Raw genomic sequence first — 21127 nt, forward strand, 5'->3', positions numbered from 1 at the left:
GGGTTTGTGAAAGGGAGACTTGCTGCTGACAATGCTCGGTTATTATCCAAAGTCATTGCTCATAGTAAAAATCTTAAAGTTCCGTTGGCAGCTCGATCCCTAGATGCTGAAAAATCTTTTGACCGTATTAACTGGCAGTTCATGTTTCGTACCCTAAAATAGTTTGGATTTGGTCCCTCCTTTATCCCCTTGGTTAAACTCCTTTATTTTTCACCCCGTGCCAGTATTTTTCTTAACAATCAATTCTCCAAATTTGTTTCCTTATCTAGAGGCACACGACAGGGATGCCCCCTCTCCCCATTATTATTTATTTTATGTCTGGAGCCTTTTTTAGAAATAATTTGTTCAAATCCTAGGATTACTGGCTTTAAAATCTCTTCTATTGAAACTAAATTGTCTGCTTATGCGGATGATGTATTGGTCTATAAGTCTAACCCTGAATCTTCCCTTCCACATTTACTGGATAAGGTTCGGTTGTATTCCTCTATATCGGGATATAAACTCAATCTATCCAAAACTGAAGTTCTTCCCTTAAATTCGATTTGTTATCAATACATGTTCAATAATACTGACTTTGCTTGGAGTCCCTCCAAAATTAAATACCTTGGAATATGGTTCTCATTATTCCTTGTTGATACCCTTAAATTTACTTTTGATTCCCTTTTAAAGAATCTCCGATCTCTCCTTCAAATTTGGTCCCCCTTACTTCTTTCCTGGTGGGGTAGATTAGACACGATTAAAATTATGATTACCCCTCACGTTCTTTATACTGTCTCCATGCTCCCTTTTAAAATTCCTAATTCATATTTTTCCTGCATAAATTCTACTTGTACTAAATTCTTATGGAACAACAAGCATCCCCGTATAGCCTTGCATAAGCTGATTCGTCCTAAAACTGAAGGTGGTGTTCGATTTCCCAATTTTAAAACATACCACTCCGCCTTCCTGATTAAACAATCCTTTTCCTTGGCATATGACTTTACAAATAACCCTATTCCTAAATGGGTTCTCCTAGAAGGCTCTCTCTTGAAAAATTTCTCATTTCAACATACTGTATTTATGTCAAATAGTTATTTTTTAACTAAATACCCTATTTTAAAATACTCCCAAAGAGTGTTACACAATGTTTTCTCTTCTACTCTTTCTCCTTTACAATGTTTTTTTATCATCTGCTGTGTGGTATAACACATTTCTTAGATACATTGGCAAATTGTTTTACTTTAAACATTGAAAAGAAAAGGATATTTTGTTTGTTCATCAGTTTTTTGTTGATGGATCTACCATTCCGTTTTCAGTAATGCAAAATGTATTTCATTTGCCTTCATCATTTACAAATGAATATACCATTATAACGTCTGCCATTCAATCTCATTTATCTTCTCTCTCACTGCCTGATATCTTTCTCTCTTTCATCCCTACCTCTCCACTTTATCCTCTATTTTCTACTCATCAACCTAAGACTGCTCTTGTTTATTCAATTTTGTTGTCAACTGTTAAAGATCGTCCTAAATCAACTATTGCGACTGCTTGGGAAACTGACCTAAATGTTTCCCTCCCCGTCTCGTTGTGGGATCGTTTATGGTCCAAATTGTTTAAAGTATCTATTGCTGCTCGTATTACTCAATCTTTATTTTTCATATATCATAGAGTTATTATTACCCCTGTTAGTATTCATAAGTTTTCTCATACTTCCTCTCCACTTTGTTGGTCATGCTCTAAAGAAACTGGGATGCTTAAACATCAATTATATGAGTGTTCCTCTGTTTTGTCATTTTGGAATGAAGTTTGGAATGTATGCATGCCAATGTTTTGTTGCTCAGCTTCATTATCTCTACAGAATGTTTTTTTAGGATCTTTGTCTACTGATATTGATATTGTATCATCTTCTGCGAGATTATTGGACCTGTTTATTGCTCTGGCATTCAAAGTTATTTTATCGTGTTGGAAAGATAACTCTAAGCTTTCTGTTCATACTTGGTGGAATTTCAATTGTGATGAACACAGGATCGCTATTGCTTCATCCTCTTCTGTTCCCCTAAAAATCAAATCCGATCTCCTCTGGCTCCCCTTCACCACTTATCTTTCTTCCAACTCTACTACTTGACTGCTATATCTTATTCCCACGTGTTACTCATGTTCTCTCTTTCTTCTCCTTTCCTCCTTTCATTTCATCCTTTCCTTTCTTCTTCTATCTTTTCTATCCCCCCTTTATCTTCCTTTTCCCACTCTCTTTTCTTTTCTCAATCTTTACTTATTTCTCGGTACATCTGTTTTATAATACTTAGTAATATGTACTTTTTCCCAATATTTATGACATATGTATTGTTTCCTATTTCAAAATGATTAATAAAAATGTCTTAAACAAAAAAAAAATTTGCTATTCCCATTCCATTCTAAACAACAATGGGGACAGTCTTTGATTTAAAAACGATTACATGCATGTATCCAAATCCTATCAATTTAGCATACATTTTTTAACACAAAACAATATTAAATTGCAGTATTCATAAATACATAAATATATTTAATAACAAAACTAAAACAAGTTAACCTATCAGTTAAAAAATAAAAAACAAATAATAAAATTACATATAATATCACCTTCACTAAAAAATAACACAATAATGAACTCATTGCTTTATTTAATTTCAGTTTATACATTAAAAAAAATAATTTAAATACAAATATCATCACAGTAACAACATTACACTAACACTTACCATTAAGGAAAACAAAAAATAAATATACAAACATAAATTACAAAATACATGTTTAATGTATATATAAAAACTAAAAGGCATATAAAAATAATTGAAGCATTACACCAATTCAATAATAATGAATGCATTAATTAATTTACACAATTAGCAACTAAATATTATTCAATTATTTTAAAGAGCATTACATTAAAAAACATATATTTATTTCAACTCCACTCCATATTCTCCTATATTCCAACAGCCCTCAACTCAAATATACCTTAAATAAATCAATATTAAATTATTAACATAATTAACAATCAACACAATTGTTAATTAGAAATTAAAAACAAATTAATAATTCTATTTTTTACAACTTAATTACATTTCCACCCTATATTACTACAAACCCAACAACCCAAAACTAACCTAAATTTTAACTTACTATTACTAATAATAAGACTAAGTAAAAAAATTAAATATCAATTTTAAATTCAACATATATTATAACTATAAAAAGGACATAATAGTCAATTAAAAAATAATGATCTTTGAAAAAACAAGAAATTAAAGCTGTTTAATTTAAATAACACCCACCCTATCCCCATCCAAACCCAACAACCCTCTACAACAGAAACACATACTAATAACATTTAAAATATATACATATTAAACCACTTACATTTTTAACTGCATTTCATAAAATTACTATGAACTATACCAACAGTACTAACACCTAAACTAAACACATTAACTAAAACACATTAACCCCTTCCATGCTCATGATGGAGAAGTTCTGTCATGAGCCACTCTGGGCATGTGCTCATGACGGAACCACCCTGTCATGGCACCCACCCATGGAGTAAGCGCTGGTGCTCCCCACATGGGCAGCCCATCAACTCTCCTCAAAAGGGGTGGCCGTTTCAGCTGCCATCCCCAAGGCCCCGGGGCAATCCCATAACATCAGCATAAACAGCGCATGTCTACATCATCAGGAAGCCCCGGATACCCTGGAAGCCTTTTGCTTCCAGGTGTCCACGGAGTAAGGCAGGGTTCCTTGCTCTTTGGGGGTGTTTCCACCGTGGACAGTGGCATCGGGGAGAGAAAAGAGCAATGGTCGCTTCCAAGGGGGTCATTTATTGTGCATGTTTTTTCTGCCCCCTAAGGGCAGATCGGCCCATTTATTTGGCCTTTCTTCCCCCCGGGGGGTCAGAAAACCCCACTAGGCCACAGGGATTTTCTTATTTATGTAAAGGAAGCAGCCCCTTCGGCAAGGGTCACTTCCAAGGGGGTGATTTCTTGTTAATGTTTTTTCTGCCACCCGGTGCAGATCGGCCTGTTTTTATTGCCTGTCTGCCCCCAGGAGGGGCTGAAAGCCCCACTAGGCACCAGGAATTTTGTTTTGTGTGTACTGGAAGTGACCCCTTGGGCAAGGGTCATTTCTAAGGCAGGTAAAAGTTTACTTAGGTTTTTTCTGCCCCCTGCCTGCAATGTCACAGTTTTTGGCACTTCTGCCCCCAGGGAGGTGTGGGGGGAACTCCTCTAGGCACCAGAGATTCTTTTTTACTGTAGATGGAAGCAACCCCTTGGCCAAGGGTCGCTCTCAAGGGGGGGTTAAATTATGTTTATGTATTTTCTGCCCCCCTGGAGACAGATCTGCCCCTTTTTTGGCCTTTCTGCTGCTAGGCAGGAGGTAGTAAAACCTATTAGGCACTAGGGATCTATTTCTTTTGCAAGGGAGACATATTTCTGTCAGATGTTTTCTGCCCCACCTGGGGCACAGATTGGCTTGGTAGAAAACCCCACTCTATCCCTGTGGCAAGATCACCCCCCCATTTTTCTAGACCTTATTTGAAGGCACATCTGGCAGATTGACCATTTGGGTAGTGAAATAGCGTGTTATAATGTTAATTGTTTTATATCTTATGAATTGCAATTGTAATGTTTTATTTCTTCATTTTATTCTTGTTCAAGTATTTTGCCCTTTAGACTGTTCCAGGTTGTGGTTTTGTTACTGGTGGTTCTGCAGTTTGCGTAGTTGCATGTGTTTGGTATGTGAATTTTTTTGATACTATTTACTCTACATGAGTTGCATTTCCCTGAATGAATGTGTTTTTTGCAAATGGTGTAATAATAGCAGTATGTTTGGCTTCTGTTTTTTGAGTGTCAAAACCTTTTTGCATTTGTGCTTGATGTGCATTTTGTTGCCTTGTTAGTAATTGGTTTTGTTTTTTCTCTGTAGTGGGATATCATTGCTTTTTGCTGTGTCCATGCAGAGTAGAAGCTGGTGATTGTAGCTATCTTTGGCAAGTGATTCATATTGTTTTTGAGTTTATAGATCTCTGTGATCAAGTCACACTTTGTTTATTATTTATTTTGTACATTGTTGGTTGTTGTTGTCTTGTTTGTGAAGTCTCCTTTCTTTGTAATCATTATAGCTGGATTCAGGATTACTGTTCAGCAGCTTGTTGGTATGCTTTTTGAGTCTTCCTCTGACCATGGTTCAGAGACTGACTCTGCATCTGTGGCAGAGGAGGCAGTGGAAGATTCTGGCAGTGAGTTTTCTGTCCACGAGGTATCATCGTACGATGAAGCCACTCAGTGCAGATGAAGTGCCTATCTTAGAAGAGGACATTGATGTGTCGATAGTGCAGCAAGAGGCATCTGAGTTGCAGCCTGGGACTGCAAGGCCTCCCATTGGATGTGCTGACCTCTGGGTTGCCCCAGGCATGGTACAGCCGACATTGCAAGACTTAATAGTGTTCCAGGGCGTAGAGTGGATACTGAAAACTTTTTGCCTATCAATTTATTTCAGTTGTTTATGAACAATGTATTTTTGGCAGAGATTGTTGAGCAGACTAATTTGTATGCTGAACAGTATTTGTGGGACAACAGTGCCAGCCCTATGCCCCACTCTAGAGAAACCCTGTGGACTCCCACAAATCTAAAAGAGAGGAAGAAGTTCTTGGGTTTAAATTTTTTAATGGGCTTGCTAAGGAAGCCATTGATGTCTTCATAATGGTCTACTAGTCCTTGATTGGCTATATTTACAGCAGTCATGAGTTGCGATTGGAATTTGCTTCTGCTTCGGATGCTGCATTTTGTCAGTAAGGGTTTAGTGTTGCCACGAGATCACCCTGATTGTGACTTTGTAGATCAATTTTCTGAGATCTGTGCTCCAGGGAAAGAAATTGCTGCAGATGAGTCTTTGGTCTTGCTCAAGGGCCGCTTGGCTTTTATGCAATATATTCCTAGTGAAAGGGCACGCTGTGGAATTAAGAAGTATATGATGTGTGAGAGTAGAACTAGATATATCTCTAATTTCAGGGTGTACATGGTAGGGATTCCAGGATTCACCCCCCTGGTTGTCCGCCCACTTTTGGAGTGACTAAGAAAATTGTGTGGGATCTTGGTAGAGGACCTTTTAACAAAGATCACCATTTATATGTAGATAACTTCTACACTGGTGTGAAGTTGTTTAGGGAATTGGCCAAAGTAAACACTGTTGCTTGTGGCACAATCCACTCTAACCGTAAAGGTTTCCCTAAAGAACTTGTTTGTCAAAAGCATGTGCAGGGACAGTACAGTACATTGCGCAGCGAGGAACTTCAAGCTGTGACGTTTGCAGACAGGAGAGATGTCTACATGGTGACTACCATCCATGATGAAAGCATTTCACCTGTGAATGTTTAGGGTCTGGTAGCTGAAGTGCGCAAAGCTGTGTGCATTTTAGACTATAATAGGCACATGGGTGGTGTTGATAGAGTAGATCAGAAGTTGGAACCTTACACTGTTCGTCGTAAGGCTTACATTTGGTATAAGAAGTTGGCTATCAATTTTTTTCATTTGACAACCTTTAATGCTTTTGTTGTACACTTCATCACTCGTGCGCCGGATTATTGCTTTACAGACCACCTGGACATGCTGGCTCCTTTCACGACGAACTTCATACTGCTATTTCCCCAATAATTATGAAATTTGAGCATTGTCTGCTTCTGAGTGATTTTAACATCCATATGGATGTTGCGGAGGCAACTGATACCATTAAACTTCAGGACATTACTAGTCCATTTGGTCTGTCTCCTTTTATCTCTACAGCCACTCACAATAAAGGCCATATCGTCAACCACATTTTTTCATCAATTCCCATCACTTCTTTCCCTCCTCTATCTCTGACTTAGTCCGATCCCTACCTATTTAACTTTGACATTTTGCGCGTGTCCAAAACTGCCAGTGCTGGCTCTGGCCCGCAGCCTACGGCCGCTCGTTCTTATCATCTTGTCTCTGCTGACATGTTGGAGCAATCTTTTGCTATGCACCCTGGCCAGCTTACAGGTGAGCTGGCCAGTGACTTAGTTCTCTTCCAGTCATGGCTCACGCATCGTCTTGACGAGATAGCACCTCTCTCTATCCGGTCCAAGAGAAATTTGCGTGCTTCTGCACCTTGGTTCACCCCTGCGCTTCATGAGAGTAGAAGGCTTTGTAAGAAAGCCGAAAGAGCGTGTCGTAAAAACTATGATGCCTCATCAAAAGAGGAACTCATCAAAACTTACCATAAGGATATAGTTACAGAGAAAAATCTAATTTCTCTAAAAGAATTGAATCAGCAGCTAATATTAGCAAATACATTTTTACAATAGTTAAGGATTTCACCTCCCCAGCCTCTCTAATTTCTGGCTAGTTTCTTCGCCAATAAAATCAAAAGTATTCAGGCTTCCTTCTTGCCAATTGGATCAATAAGCGACGCTGGTTCAAGTCTCCCCGCGCTTCATTCTCTCCCGGAGAGCCATACGCTCTAATTTTTTCCTCCCCTTTCCCCACAAACATCACTGGACTTACTATCTAAATTAAAGTCCGGTTCTCCGTCGGATCCCTGCCCTGCAAAGTTTTTGGCCAAGATGGCACACATTATCAATCTTATCATTAATCCGGTTCTCAACTCCTCTCTTAAAACCGGCATTGTCCCCAGTACATGGAAAATGGCTCTTTTCCTTCCGTTATTGAAAAAACCTAATTTGGACCCCCTCGCCCACGCTAACTATAGACCGATTTTGTTACTCCCTGCTTTCGATAAAATTGTGGAAAAACATGTCCACTCCACCCTCTCGAAATTCCTCGAAACCCGTGATATTCTCTATCACACTCAATCCAGGTTTCGCTCGAACCTAAGCACGGAGACTGCGTTGCTGGAGGTTACTGAGTCTATAAAGGAGGTTTTGGACAATGGAGGGAAGGCGATGTTGGTTCTACTCGATCTTTCGGGGGCTTTTGATACCGTCCCTCACAGCCGTCTTCTTTCAAGACTCCAGGAGATTGGTCTGAGAGGGACGGTATTCAGTTGGTTAGAGTCCTTTCTATCTGGCCGCCAACAATCGATTTGGGCCCCTCCTTTCTCTGCCTCAGTTCCTCCGCTGGAGGTGGGAGTCCCACAGGGATCGATTTTGAGCGACACTCTTTTTGATATTTACATGTCTCCATTGGCTGATTTGATTGAATCTCATGGAGCTCTTATTGTTTCCTACGCCGACGATACGCAGTTTCTTTTAACCTGCGATAAGAACCTAGACTTCGCCGGCGATACCATCATGAGCTGCCTCGAGGCTGTTTTCTCATGGTTCCAACTGAAATGCAGCTTAGATGCAACTCGGATAAATCAGAGGTCCTTTTTTTCGGCTGTTCCGCTGATGCCAACTGGAAATCTTAGTGGCCCGCCGATATGTATCCTCCATCGTCGGCTACTTCTATGACGAAAAACTTGGGTGTGAAAATTGATAACGGCCTGACCCTTAAACCCCAGATTCTTAGTGTAGTCGACCAATGCTTTGGCCTTCTAAGAACTCTTAGGAAATTTCTTCCCTTTCTGTCTCATGCCCACAGGAGGATTACAGTACAAGCTCTGATCGGCTCACGGTTGGACTATGCCAACATACTTTTTCTAGGCCTCCCGGAATATCTCCTTACCCATCTCCAATCTGTTCAGAATTCGGTGGCAAGAGCCATTTTCGGCCTCAGTCAAAGGTCTCACACCTCTGCTCTTCTGAATTCACTCCACTGGCTGCCGGTGCGCAAACGCATTTATTTTAAGACTCTCATCAGGGCTTTTAAATCTCTCCATGGCACCGGTGCTTTCTATCAAAGGAGAAGAGTGCGGTTCTATTTTCCTTCTAGATGTTTACGATCCGCCTCTCAAGCGCTGGCTATTGTACCTGCAACCAAACGAGCAGCATTGGAGGACGCTCATACAGACTGCTGGCACCTCAAATATGGAACAAACTACCTCTCTCCCTAAGGAAACTAGACAACCTGCTCTCCTTTAGGAAGGGGCTTAAGACCTGGTTGTTTGGACAGTAGTTTGCCTGTTTTTTGGCCCAGCCTCCGCAGGTCTGTATAGCGCTGGGACACTGTGCTCGAGTAGCCGAGCGCTTTATAAGACCACCTTTAACATAACATAACTTAAGGATTGTTGTCCTGAGTCAAAGACTGCCTGTCTTGTTGTAGTGGAACAGGCAAGTATTCCTAGAGTTGCAGTGGTGGAGGATGTGGCTAGTTTGGAAGATCGATTCAGAAAAGGGGGTGGTGATGAACAGAGTGTCTGAATTAAGCAGACCACTCTTACCCAGTCCAAAGATCAGGGCTTGATCCATCACCGTTATTTATCTCACTGCACCACCCCAGCTCAGAACCTGGCTATATGCAAATCAGTCTGTCCCTGGCCCAGTGCATCATGGGAACAGGGCAGACTAAACTACCAAGCCAAATCTTCACCAGAAAGGAGACAAGCTACCGGGGACCGGTTTCTGGCATTTCAGCCGTCTTCGGCCCGGCTTGCTTGAATCCTGATGGTGCAGTGAGAAAGGGACTCATGTCTGAGTATACCCTGCCACACCTATAGTGGCCAAAAACGATTCAGAAAAGGGGGTGGTGATGAACAGAGTGTCTGAATTAAGCAGACCACTCTTACCCAGTCCAAAGATCAGGGCTTGATCCATCACCATTATTTATCTCACTGCACCATCCCAGCTCAGAACCTGGCTATATGCAAATCAGTCTGTCCCTGGCCCAGTGCATCATGGGAACAGGGCAGACTAAACTACCAAGCCAATTCTTCACCAGAAAGGAGACAAGCTACCGGGGACCGGTTTCTGGCATTTCAGCCGTCTTCGGCCCGGCTTGCTTGAATCCTGATGGTGCAGTGAGAAAGGGACTCATGTCTGAGTATACCCTGCCACACCTATAGTGGCCAAAAACGATTCAGAAAAGGGGGTGGTGATGAACAGAGTCTCTGAATTAAGCAGACCACTCTTACCCAGTCCAAAGATCAGGGCTTGATCCATCACCGTTATTTATCTCACTGCACCATCCCAGCTCAGAACCTGGCTATGTGCAAATCAGTCTGTCCCTGGCCCAGTGCATCATGGGAACAGGGCAGACTAAACTACCAAGCCAATTCTTCACCAGAAAGGAGACAAGCTACCGGGGACCGGTTTCTGGCATTTCAGCCGTCTTCGGCCCGGCTTGCTTGAATCATGATGGTGCAGTGAGAAAGGGACTCATGTCTGAGTATACCCTGCCACACCTACAGTGGCCAAAAACGATTCAGAAAAGGGGGTGGTGATGAACAGAGTGTCTGAATTAAGCAGACCACTCTTACCCAGTCTAAAGATCAGGGCTTGATCCATCACCGTTATTTATCTCACTGCACCTTCACAGCTCAGAACCTGGCTATATGCAAATCAGTCTGTCCCTGGCCCAGTGCATCATGGGAACAGGGCAGACTAAACTACCAAGCCAATTCTTCACCAGAAAGGAGACAAGCTACCGGGGACCGGTTTCTGGCATTTCAGCCGTCTTCGGCCCGGCTTGCTTGAATCCTGATGGTGCAGTGAGCTAGGGACTCACATCTGAGTATACCCTTCCATGCTTATGGTGGACAAAAATGATTCAGAAAAGGGGGTGGTGATGAACAGAGTTCCCATGATGCACTGGGCCAGGGTCAGACTAATTTGCATATAGCCAAGTTCTGAGCTGGGATGGTGCAGTGAGCTAAAAAACGGTGATGGATCAAGCCCTGATCTTTGGACTGGGTAAGAGTGGTCTGCTTAATTCAGACACTCTGTTCATCACCACCCCCTTTTCTGAATTAGTTTGGTAGATCGCCACTTTCCTGATCACATTCCTCCCATGCCCTCCAAAGACTTTCCCAGTAGGAGATGTAGAGTCTGTTGGCGAAAAGGCACGTGGAAGGAGACTTGTATGTACTTCCCGAGTGTCCCTCTAACACTGGGCTGTGTGTGCCTGCATGTTAGAATGTAGCACCTGTAAAATAATTTTTGGGAGCATCTATGAGTGGTAAAGTGAACTACCTGATCTATATTGTTTTATATATTTTGTTCAGTTTCAAGGTTGAAATTAGTGCAATGTATTACATTTCAGATTTTGTGTTAGTAGATTTGTATCTATTTACAATTTTTTTGTGTTTTCTTTTTTATATAAAAAAAACTTAAATGTGATGGAGGGGTGTGTAGGCTGGCGATACGCTGGTGGTGTGCATAGACTGGCACTTGGCTGGCGGTGTGCATGGACTGGTGCTTGGATGGTGGTGTGTGTGGGCTGGCACTTGGCTGGTGGTGTGCGTGGACTGGCAATTGGCTGGTGATGTGAATAGACTGGCACTTGGCTAGCAGTGTGTGTGGACTGGCGTTTGGCTGGCGGTGTGCATTAACTGACGATTGGCTAATGATGTTCATGGACTGATGCTTGGTTGGCAATGTGCATGGACTGGTGCTTGGCTGGCGGTGTGTGAGTAGTGACTTGCTGCTGGTCACTAGCCTTAGTGGTAGCCAAACGCCAGTCCACACAATCCATCAGCTCGTGTGATTGCTGTGTGAGGCATGTTAGTGTATGAAAGTGATGGGCCCATGAATGGCACTGTCTGCTGATGTGAGTGTTGTAATGTGATGGTCCCGCGGCTGGCGGTGTGAATGGTTTTGTATGTTTCACATGAATGAAAGGTGTATGAATGGCCTGTAAAGAGGTGGTGCCTTGTCGTGGCTTTACGGCTCACAAGCTGTGAGTCAATGGTTCAGTTTCTTGTACTTTCAATTATTAACAGTGCATTTCATTTTTGCGAAATCTCTTGTTAATAAAATTGTCTATACTGAACCATCACTCACCCACATGCCAAACACAACCAGTATGTATGTGTACTTGAGGAATAGATGGTTGTGTAGTAATATTTGTCTTCTCTGTCTTTCTCAAATATACCTGGCCCCTTTTTTTTAATGTTGTAATGTTTTGTTTCTGTGCCTGGTGGTGTGATTGGTCTTGTGTGTATCACGTACAAAAGGTGTGTTAATGGCCTGTAAAGCGGTTGGGGTCTTGATACAGCTTCACAGCTCACGAGCTGTGAGTCACTGGTTCCGTTTTTTGTCCTTTAAATTGTAGACAGTCAGAGGCTTAGCTAGAGCTTGTGGCGCACGGGGCTATCCCTCAGATTGCAGCCGGGGGGGCGGGGGTGCTGGGGAATAAGGACGGTGAGCATTTGAAAGAGGTCTGAGAGACACGTCGTATCGTCGCTAATAGTTGCCTCGATCATGCAATTTACATGCACATACATGACACGGTGCAAGGCTACACAGTGACTGACAGTGACTGGCAGTACAAAGGAAAACACACAGACTGCATGGTTTATCTAGGGGCTCGGGAAAACTGCATGTGACATCCATCAGAGAGCTGCTTGAACAATTACCTGGTAATCCCCTAAGCACAATGCAAACATGCACATACATGACACTGTTCAGGGATCTATCATCTACAGCTGACATTAAATGACCATTCATCATGGTCCCCCCATTTAAGCAGTGCACTTTGTGTCTGTGTGGTACATGTTCTTTGCAGCAGGCACATTAATCCTCTGTGCTACCTTTCCTGAAGTTAACCGTTCCACTAGACAAAACTCCAATCTCTCTTTGGGAAGAACATTAATCGCCAAAGTTATCATGACATTTTTATTGATTCTGAAAATTGCTGGAGGCCAGGAAGGCAGCAGCAAGTTTTTTTTAAACCATAATATACCACCCACTCGAAATAGGTACCCAGTGCAGTCACACCGTTCGCACTGCCCTAAACTGCTCAAGGTTCATGTGACCTTAGTGACAGACTCACAGTGACTGGATCACTGTTGCTCTAGGGTGTGCTGCTTCGTAGGCCTGCCCGCAAGACTGGAGATAAACTTCAGTATGGATTGTGGTGGAAAGGCCTTCAAGGTTAACCCACAATTGACACCTCTAGGGTACACCTGCTTGTGCTAAGACATCAAGCCTTCTAAGGTCTAGTGGGGCCTTCTAAGGTCTGGCATGGGAATATGCTCCTTCAGTAGAGTGGTCTGGTGGACTGGTCATGAAGGCTGAACCCGGTTCCCCAGTTCCAAATTAGACAGCTCTGGCCATAGTGCCACATCTTCTACCCCACCGAACACCATACTGCCACATTGAGAGAAACTCGCACTCCCTTCAGCTACAACCTAATTGTGCCCGCTATAAACACTTGGATGTGGCTCAATTCAAATTATGCACTTGATAAGAGTAATCTGCTGCCTAAAAAAAAGGAAAAGCAAGCACTAATAGCGAATGCAAGATTAAGTAAAGCATGTGAAATGTAAGTAGAAACGACATGGTTCCCTTAACAATCTCTCACTCACTATTCAGAAATCCGGGAGTGGTTTTACCTGAAAAGTTAAGGACATGACTACAGGGCCCTAAACTTAACTGTTTCAATGTCTATTGCTTATATCCCTACAAAAAGTAAGCAGTATGGTTTAAAAAGACCACATCCATAAACACAGAGCCATGGTACACATATTGTTTTCCAATCTACCCATCAATCAGGTATTGCAGTACCTCAAGAAATGGTACACTTCCCCTCCTCGGGACAACAATGCTGTTAACAATGCTGTTCAAAGAAAGAGGAGAAAACAAAAGTAGCGCTTCACTGGAAAACTCTGTAGTGAGGCTGATGTATTTGGATGTGAATAAAATAAATCTGGTCACTTTGCAACCACTCTGTCTTGCTTTATTTAGTTATGTATTTATTTTTCATATTTAAAACCTTCTATTTCTCTCCATTCCGCTGCACTTTGGAATAGAAAAATGTCAGAAAAGGAGCATTTCCCGCAAGTGTTGAGAGGTTGTGAACCTTTTCTTCAAGTTACAGTTTTCAGTAAGCAAGGAGCAACACAGAAAGAGAGGGAATAATAGGAAGGGGGGACAGCTACCAGCACAAAAAAGAAAAGGACCTTGTGCGAGTCCTATTCCTTCTCTGCTTGTCCCCAAACGTCCATGAAAGCAAGCCAAGCCTTATCTGAATGCCTTTGTCTGCCGCTAAAATAGTGCCGCCTGGGGCGGACCGCCCCCACCGCCCCCCTCCCCTAGCTACGCCACTGTTGACAGTGCATTTCATTTTTGTGAAATCTCTTGTTAACAAAAATATGTACATTCCATCTAAGAAAAACCTATCAACTCTAGATATTCTCGTAAACTAAACACCCAGGGAGTACATGGTGATGTCTCTCTCGTGGATCCCAACAAGTTCTCTTACCCACAATGTCTTGCAAACCTCAAAATGTTATTGTCACATTTTATTTCCATTACTGTGCCATAATTTTCACACTTCAGAAAGAAACAACAAATTTCCTACCACCTAGCATTTCTTTAAGTCTCCCGATAAAAATGGTACCTCACTTTTATCGGTGGGCCAAGTACCTGCAGCAGGGAAGGGCCCGAAACGTATTGTGGAGACATCAAAATTTCCTATTTTGAAACAACCTGGTTTTGCAAGGGGGGGTCACCTGAGTTTTTGGCCCGGTTTCATCGGCCATCTAGGGAAACATACCAAACCCATATGTTTCTGAAAACTAGACACCCGGGGGAGTCCAGTGAGGTATGGCTTGCATGGATCCCCCAACGTTCCCCTACCCAGCATCCCCTGCAAACCTCATACTTTGCTGAAAAAAATGGAATGTTTCTCAAATGTTTGTGTGGGAAAGTTGTAGGATCACCGTACTGACACATATTTCCTACCACCCAGCATTCCCCCAGGTCTCACGATAAAAATGGTACCTCACTTGTGTGGGTAGGCATAGTCGCCTCAACAGGAAAAGGCACAAACCTTACTGTGGAGACTTCAAAATTACCAATCATAAAGCAACCTGGTTTTGCAGGGGGGGCACTGGATTTTTGGCCCAAGGCTTAGCGTCCATCTAGGGAAACCTACCAAACCCACATATTTCTGAAAACTATACACCCTGGGGAGTCCAGTGAGGTATGGTATGTGTGGATCCTCAACGCTTCACCACCCAGAATCCCCTACAAACCTCAAATTTTCCTAAACTAATCAAGTTTTTATCAAATTGTAATGGCGGAATGTTGTTGGATCACCAGGCTGACACAAATTTCCTACCACCCAGTGTTTCTCCAGGTCTCCTGATCAAAATGGTACCTCACTTCTGTGGGTAGGCATCGTGGCCCCAACAGGAAATGCCCCAAATTGTACTGTGGAAACTTCACAATTACCTATAATAAAAACAACCTGGTTTTTCAGGGAGGGCACCAGGTTTTCTGGCACCTGGCTCAGCAGCCAAATAGGGAAACCTATCAAACCCACACATTTCTGAAAACTAGACAGCCTGCGAAGTCCAGTGAGGTATGGCTTGTGTTGATCCCCCTAAACTTCCCTACCCTAATTATCCTGCAGACCTCACTATTTCCTGAAAAAATCCAATTTTCTAATATTTTTGAGGGGAAAGTTGTAGGATTACTGGGCTGACACAAATTTCCTACCACCCAGCATTTCCCCAGGTCCCCCGGTAAAAATGGTACTTCACTTGTGTGGGTAGGCATAGTGGCCACGATAGAAAATGGCCCAGATCATACTGTGGAGACATCAAAATTACCTATCATAAAACGACCTACTAGTTTTGCAGGGGGGGGGGGGGCACCTTGGTTTTTAGCACCACGCTCAGCGGTCATCTATGGAAACCTACCAAACCCACATGTTTCTGAAAACTAGACACCCTGGGAAGTCCGTGAGGTATGGCCTGCATGGATCCCCCAAAGCTTCCCTACCAAGAATACCCTGCAAACCTAAAAAATTTACAGAAATAAATCACTTTTTCCATACGTTTTTGGGTGGTATCACCATGCCGGCACAAATGTCCTACCACCCAGAATTCCCCTTGTCCTCCTGAGGAAAATGATACCTCACTTGTGTAGGTGGGCCAAAGGCCTGTGACTCAGAAGGACCGCGTATGGCCCCACAAATTCTAAGAACTACATTTTTGAAAAAATACGTTTTTAGCTGATTCTGCATTGGACAGCCATATAGAGCCTTGCTGTCTTCTAGCAGAATGTTACACTATGTACACTAAAATAGGCAATAGAACCTGATCCTTCCTCCCACTCCAGAACAATTAAATTCAATGCCTGGCAAAATGGTTGTGCTATGTTTGTGTTATGTTTCTGGGTGCCATGCATGTAACATAAGCATGTCCAATTCCATCTGCCAAGTATGTGGACCAACAACAGGACATTGTCCATCTTGTTGGAATTCTACAGTGGGCAGAGCTGAGATTATTAGCACATGTCCACAGCCTATCAGTGCCACGTTTTGCTCTGGAACCAATATTATGGTGCCTTTTAAAAAGTTGGAGCCAAGTCTGTAAGTGAATAAAAAAGAAATTAAAAACCATGTATTGTCCACACCTGTAACACACTTTGCATCAAGTGCAAGTGGGCTGCAAATCTGTATCAGTGTCTAAGGTGAGCAGGTCACCTCTCTGCCTAATTAGTGAAGTTTTGGAAATGCCTTTGGTGTGAGTAAATGCTTCATTGTTTGAATTGTAGTTATAGACATGTAGTAATAGATGATGTATGTCAGACAGCTGTATATTACCAAATGCTGCTCCAAGCCAGTAACGATCAACCTAAGTGACTTGTAGCCAGAACCTTCATTCATGCGTCATTACTGTCAAACCTATCATCATGCTGTTTTGCCATAGCCGTGGAATGTACATATCACAAAGTACTAACAAAGAATTCAATGAATGTGCTCGCACTGAGAGACATATTGCTGGATAAGACAGATATGGAATCCTTCACTTTACTAAGAAGGAGGCTGAAAATGTACATACAAATGGTTCTCTGCCGCGCAGAACTGCAAAGGTGATGGGTGGAACACTTGCAAAGGTCTCAGTCACTGGTAATTGCTCAAGGCCAGATTCCAGTCCATCATTGTTTTGGCCTTTATACCACTCCAGATTGGTCAGACTTGATCATCCATTCCCCAGTGGGAAAATTACAGGCTCTAATGACAGGCAAGTTCTCTTCTAAAAGGGAACACAAGCAACACTAGTCCTGTATCTGCCTTGTGTGGACTATCAGTGAGGAGCTGCTTAGGTCCTGTGGCTCAGCAATCACAGAACTCAGATATGGGCTTATCCCTCATTTGGCAGTTATGCATCAATTTTCTTTTAGCTTACAAACAAGCAATGTTACTCTTGTAGTATGCTGCATTTTAAGTTTCCAGTGCTATGTTTATTTTGTGTTATTCAGGCATGTAAAATGTTTTGTTCCATGACTGAATGTTTGACCAAGAATCTCACTTATTTTATAAATAAAAATACTTACTTTTGAATGGTACCATTTTAAGGAATTCATAAAATTAATGTTTTATAGACAATAAATGTACAATTTTTTTAATGTTTTTTTCTACTTGCTTTACACTTTAGTCACAGCAATGATTTTGAAGCCAGTGAACTTTCCTGCAGAGTGATACAAAGGATAGAGACTAAATTGTGTCAAATTACTCCTTTCAGCACGAAGGTAGCCATTCATTTCAACTATGAGCTATCTATGTAATATCTTACTGCCACTCTAAAATATGTACTCCTCCGTATAAAAATGGAAAATATAAAACCATCATAGGTAATATGTCAGTGTTTTAAAGTCAAGGAGGTGTTGAACGACATGAGATGATGGATAGTGATAGATGGTTTGAGAAAATAGATATGGATTGGGGATGCTGTGAATAATTTGCCAATTGTTAGCCCCTTGCAAATATACTTTCTCATGAATCGGTAAAAACCTATCCATCCCTTCGGTGCACAGACAGAATATCAAGTTTGAAATGTCGACATACACAAATATCAATTTGGAAATATTGTAATGCGGAAATATCAACAGCAACAATATCTTGATCAAGAATATTGACTTGGAGGTATATCGTTTTTGAAAATAATGAAATCATTAATATTGTTTGCAAAAATCTAGGGGCCTATTAGGATGGCGGGCGGATCGCCACCGCCCGTTTTGCGGTGGCGATCCGCCCGCCATTCTTGTCCATCCGCCTGACATTTCCCCCTGCCATTTTACGATGACAGTGGGGACCCAGGCGGACGGAAAGACTGTCCGCCAGTTTTCCGGTGGTCGGCAATCCGCCCGATTGCCTACCGTTCAGAAAAGGCCTGCAATATGGTGGTGGTACCTTACAGGCACCGCCATCCATATTATGAAGATGGCTGTCCCATGCCTTTCCACAGAGGAGAGTCTGCCATGGAAAGGCATGCAGTCTTTTCATTGGGGGCCTGTTGCAGGCCCCTAGGAGGTTTGGGGGTGGTTGGCTGCACTTGGGAGGTACCCATGGTACCTCCGACAGTTGCATGCACAAGGTGGCAAGCACTGAGCGGTGCCTGACACTTGTTGATGCAGATCCACAACAAGCCTTTTAAGATTTTGGCGGATACTGAATATAGCACAGCCTGCCACAATGTTAAATATACAGGATGTGAGTTCCATGGTGGCTGTAGCATCCTAATAGGCACAGCGGGACCAACACACCTCTTGCGGTCGGTCCCGTTTACCGTTATGGTGTCCGCCCGCCATCGTAATGGGGCGGCTAGTTGTTTTCAAATATCGATTTATAAATGTAAAATTAGTTATGGAAATTGTGTAATGATTTTTAGGTGTGGGTTGTGGTGCTTATTGGTGTAGAGGTTGGAAAGTAATTTATTTTCAATTAATGAATAATTAGTAGATCATTAATACTAATTCATCAAGTCATAAATATTTATGGTAATTGTGTATGGGTTTTGGTTTTATAGAGCTAATGTTTGGGGAGTAAAATAATTTTGATCTGTTTTAATTTGTTTTTTAATTAATAATATTTCTTTAATTGATCATTAATGCTGTTAATTATTGAGATTATTTTAAATTTATATGTATGTAGTGAATTGTGTGGTGTTAAAGAGTAGGAAATAAAAAACGATTACATTTATTTACTAATGAATGTTTCTGTTCATAATAATTTATATTACAAATACTTATTTGTTTGAAACTTGTTTCTAAATTAAAAAAAAATTCTTTCTAGGTATTTGTTAAGATTTTTTTAACATTATAATATATTTCTATCCTTAGTAACTGTTTAATATTTTTATATATGTTTTCTTATTTTGTTTTTCAAAATCTTTTGTGTTGTAGTTTTCATTTCAAAATACTTTATTCGGTTTGAAAATTAGAAAACCATAAAAGTTGCAAATCTTCTTCAAAATATACGAGGCACATATATACATTTCAAAACATACTGCATGGGTAGCCATTTCTAAAAATATGAGGGGGTATAAATACACCATAGTCAATTATCAAGAAAGAGCTATATATACAGAAAAATAGGACAGCTGGCTAGAAGAACATGTGTCCTCATAGGAGATAGCAGCTAAAACAACTGTCAAATAGGTATAAAGAAAATGTAAGAGTTCCATACACTTTCTGTAGCTCAGAGAGCATTTCAGGAAACTAAACCACAAATGGGATAAATTTTGGCTTTATCAATTGTAAAAAGTAAAGGGCTGGGCGGACCTGAGTAAAATTTAACTTTTTTAAAAGCGATTCTAAAAAGAACCTCCGGGGAGCTTCAAAGAAGCTACAAAAAAACATGAAGTGCAGCAGATCCTGTGGAGACACTCCGTCACAGCCACAGGGTGCTAACACTTATCCTCTATGGCACCCCTTTGCAACAGCAAGTAAAAAATTGAAATAATCCATTCAGAACCTGGTTGGTAAAAACAGCTCATGGGCCGACAAAGGCCACAGAAGATATGGCTCCATGTCTGGGGTAGTTTTGAGCATCACAAATTTACGGACGCTAGTTTTAGACAATTCTAGCCATCTCTATTTGATTTTTTAAGCAAGACAATACATTTATTCACAAAAGCCACATCTGCTGCGGTAATAAGATCAGGTCTTTTTAAAAACGGTCCGGGCGCCCGAGCTCTCCAAAACAGCCCTTTAAATATTTTAACCACAGGATATTAATCATGTGGTCCAGGCTCAACATTTCTTTCAGTAGCTTGTGGTTAAGGCCAACATCTTTCTTTAGCCAGCAGTTGAGCCAGAAAAGCAATGGGTGCATGGCCAATATGTCACAAATGAATGTTAACCCAGTCTCTTCATGTACTGTACTATTAGAATCAGAGGTTCCTTAGGTACCCCAGCAGCTGTTTTAAAAAATTATTTTCTGCCACCAGAATTCCCTCCGATGCTGCATGTCCCCTCAGATGAAATAGAGGACTTATTGAATACGCGTCCACCTCCCCCGTACGCTCCGCAGCTAGTATATCCTGCGGTACCTCTTATTACAGCCCCAGCCCCGACAGCCCTGCAAGCTTCGGCATCTGTTGCACGCTCGGCCCCCGCTTCTACGGGACCTACTCAGGCCCCTGTTACCTCAGTGCCTGCCACGGCCACTTTATTGACTGGTACTGTATCCCCCCCATTACATCCCCAGTAGTTTTGATTTCGCCGGCCCAAGCTTGGTCGTCCTTGTCTGCCAGGTCGACCCCAGTAATGTCTGATTCGACTCCCTCCCATGTTCCCGGTGCCCTCAGTGCACGGCGATTGTATACCCGATCCACGGTTGGGTACGAGGAAAAGTAGTCAGTATTAACCCTTTCGATGCTGATGACGAGCTCAGCTCGTCATGATGCACAGTTGAGCTGTGCTGATGACGAGCTGAGCTTGTCATGAATACATAGTAAGAGCAATTTCCAGCACAGGGGGGGAAAACGCCTAGCAGCCAAGGTGTTAAATCATCTCAGTGGGTACGGAATCCTATCTATAACCTTATAGATATCTGGAGGACCCTTAAGGACTACGAGCCGGTCATGCAGCAATATGCTTTGGAAGCCATGGCCAATCGTTTGATCTCCCTATGGGAACAATGTATCACAGATGGAAGAGCCCCTCAGGCTGTCTATGACATCGTGGATCGGGCGCACAAGTTCGAGTTAGGACTGGAAGATGTGTATAGAAATGTTGAAACTATAACAAAATACCGGGAACGATTATTTTTGAAATGCACAAACTGGGACTCTCAGCACC

General features: G+C 42.0%; 1 pseudogene; it reads left to right on the forward strand.

Annotated features, from left to right (window-relative positions):
- Positions 1 to 5287: 5287 nt before the first annotated feature.
- LOC147697235 (uncharacterized) overlaps positions 5288 to 21127 on the forward strand; it is a 137263-nt pseudogene continuing 121423 nt past the window's right edge.

Source organism: Lissotriton vulgaris, chromosome 8, assembly GCF_964263255.1.
Source record: "Lissotriton vulgaris chromosome 8, aLisVul1.2, whole genome shotgun sequence".
Classification (NCBI taxonomy): Eukaryota; Metazoa; Chordata; class Amphibia; order Caudata; family Salamandridae; genus Lissotriton; species Lissotriton vulgaris.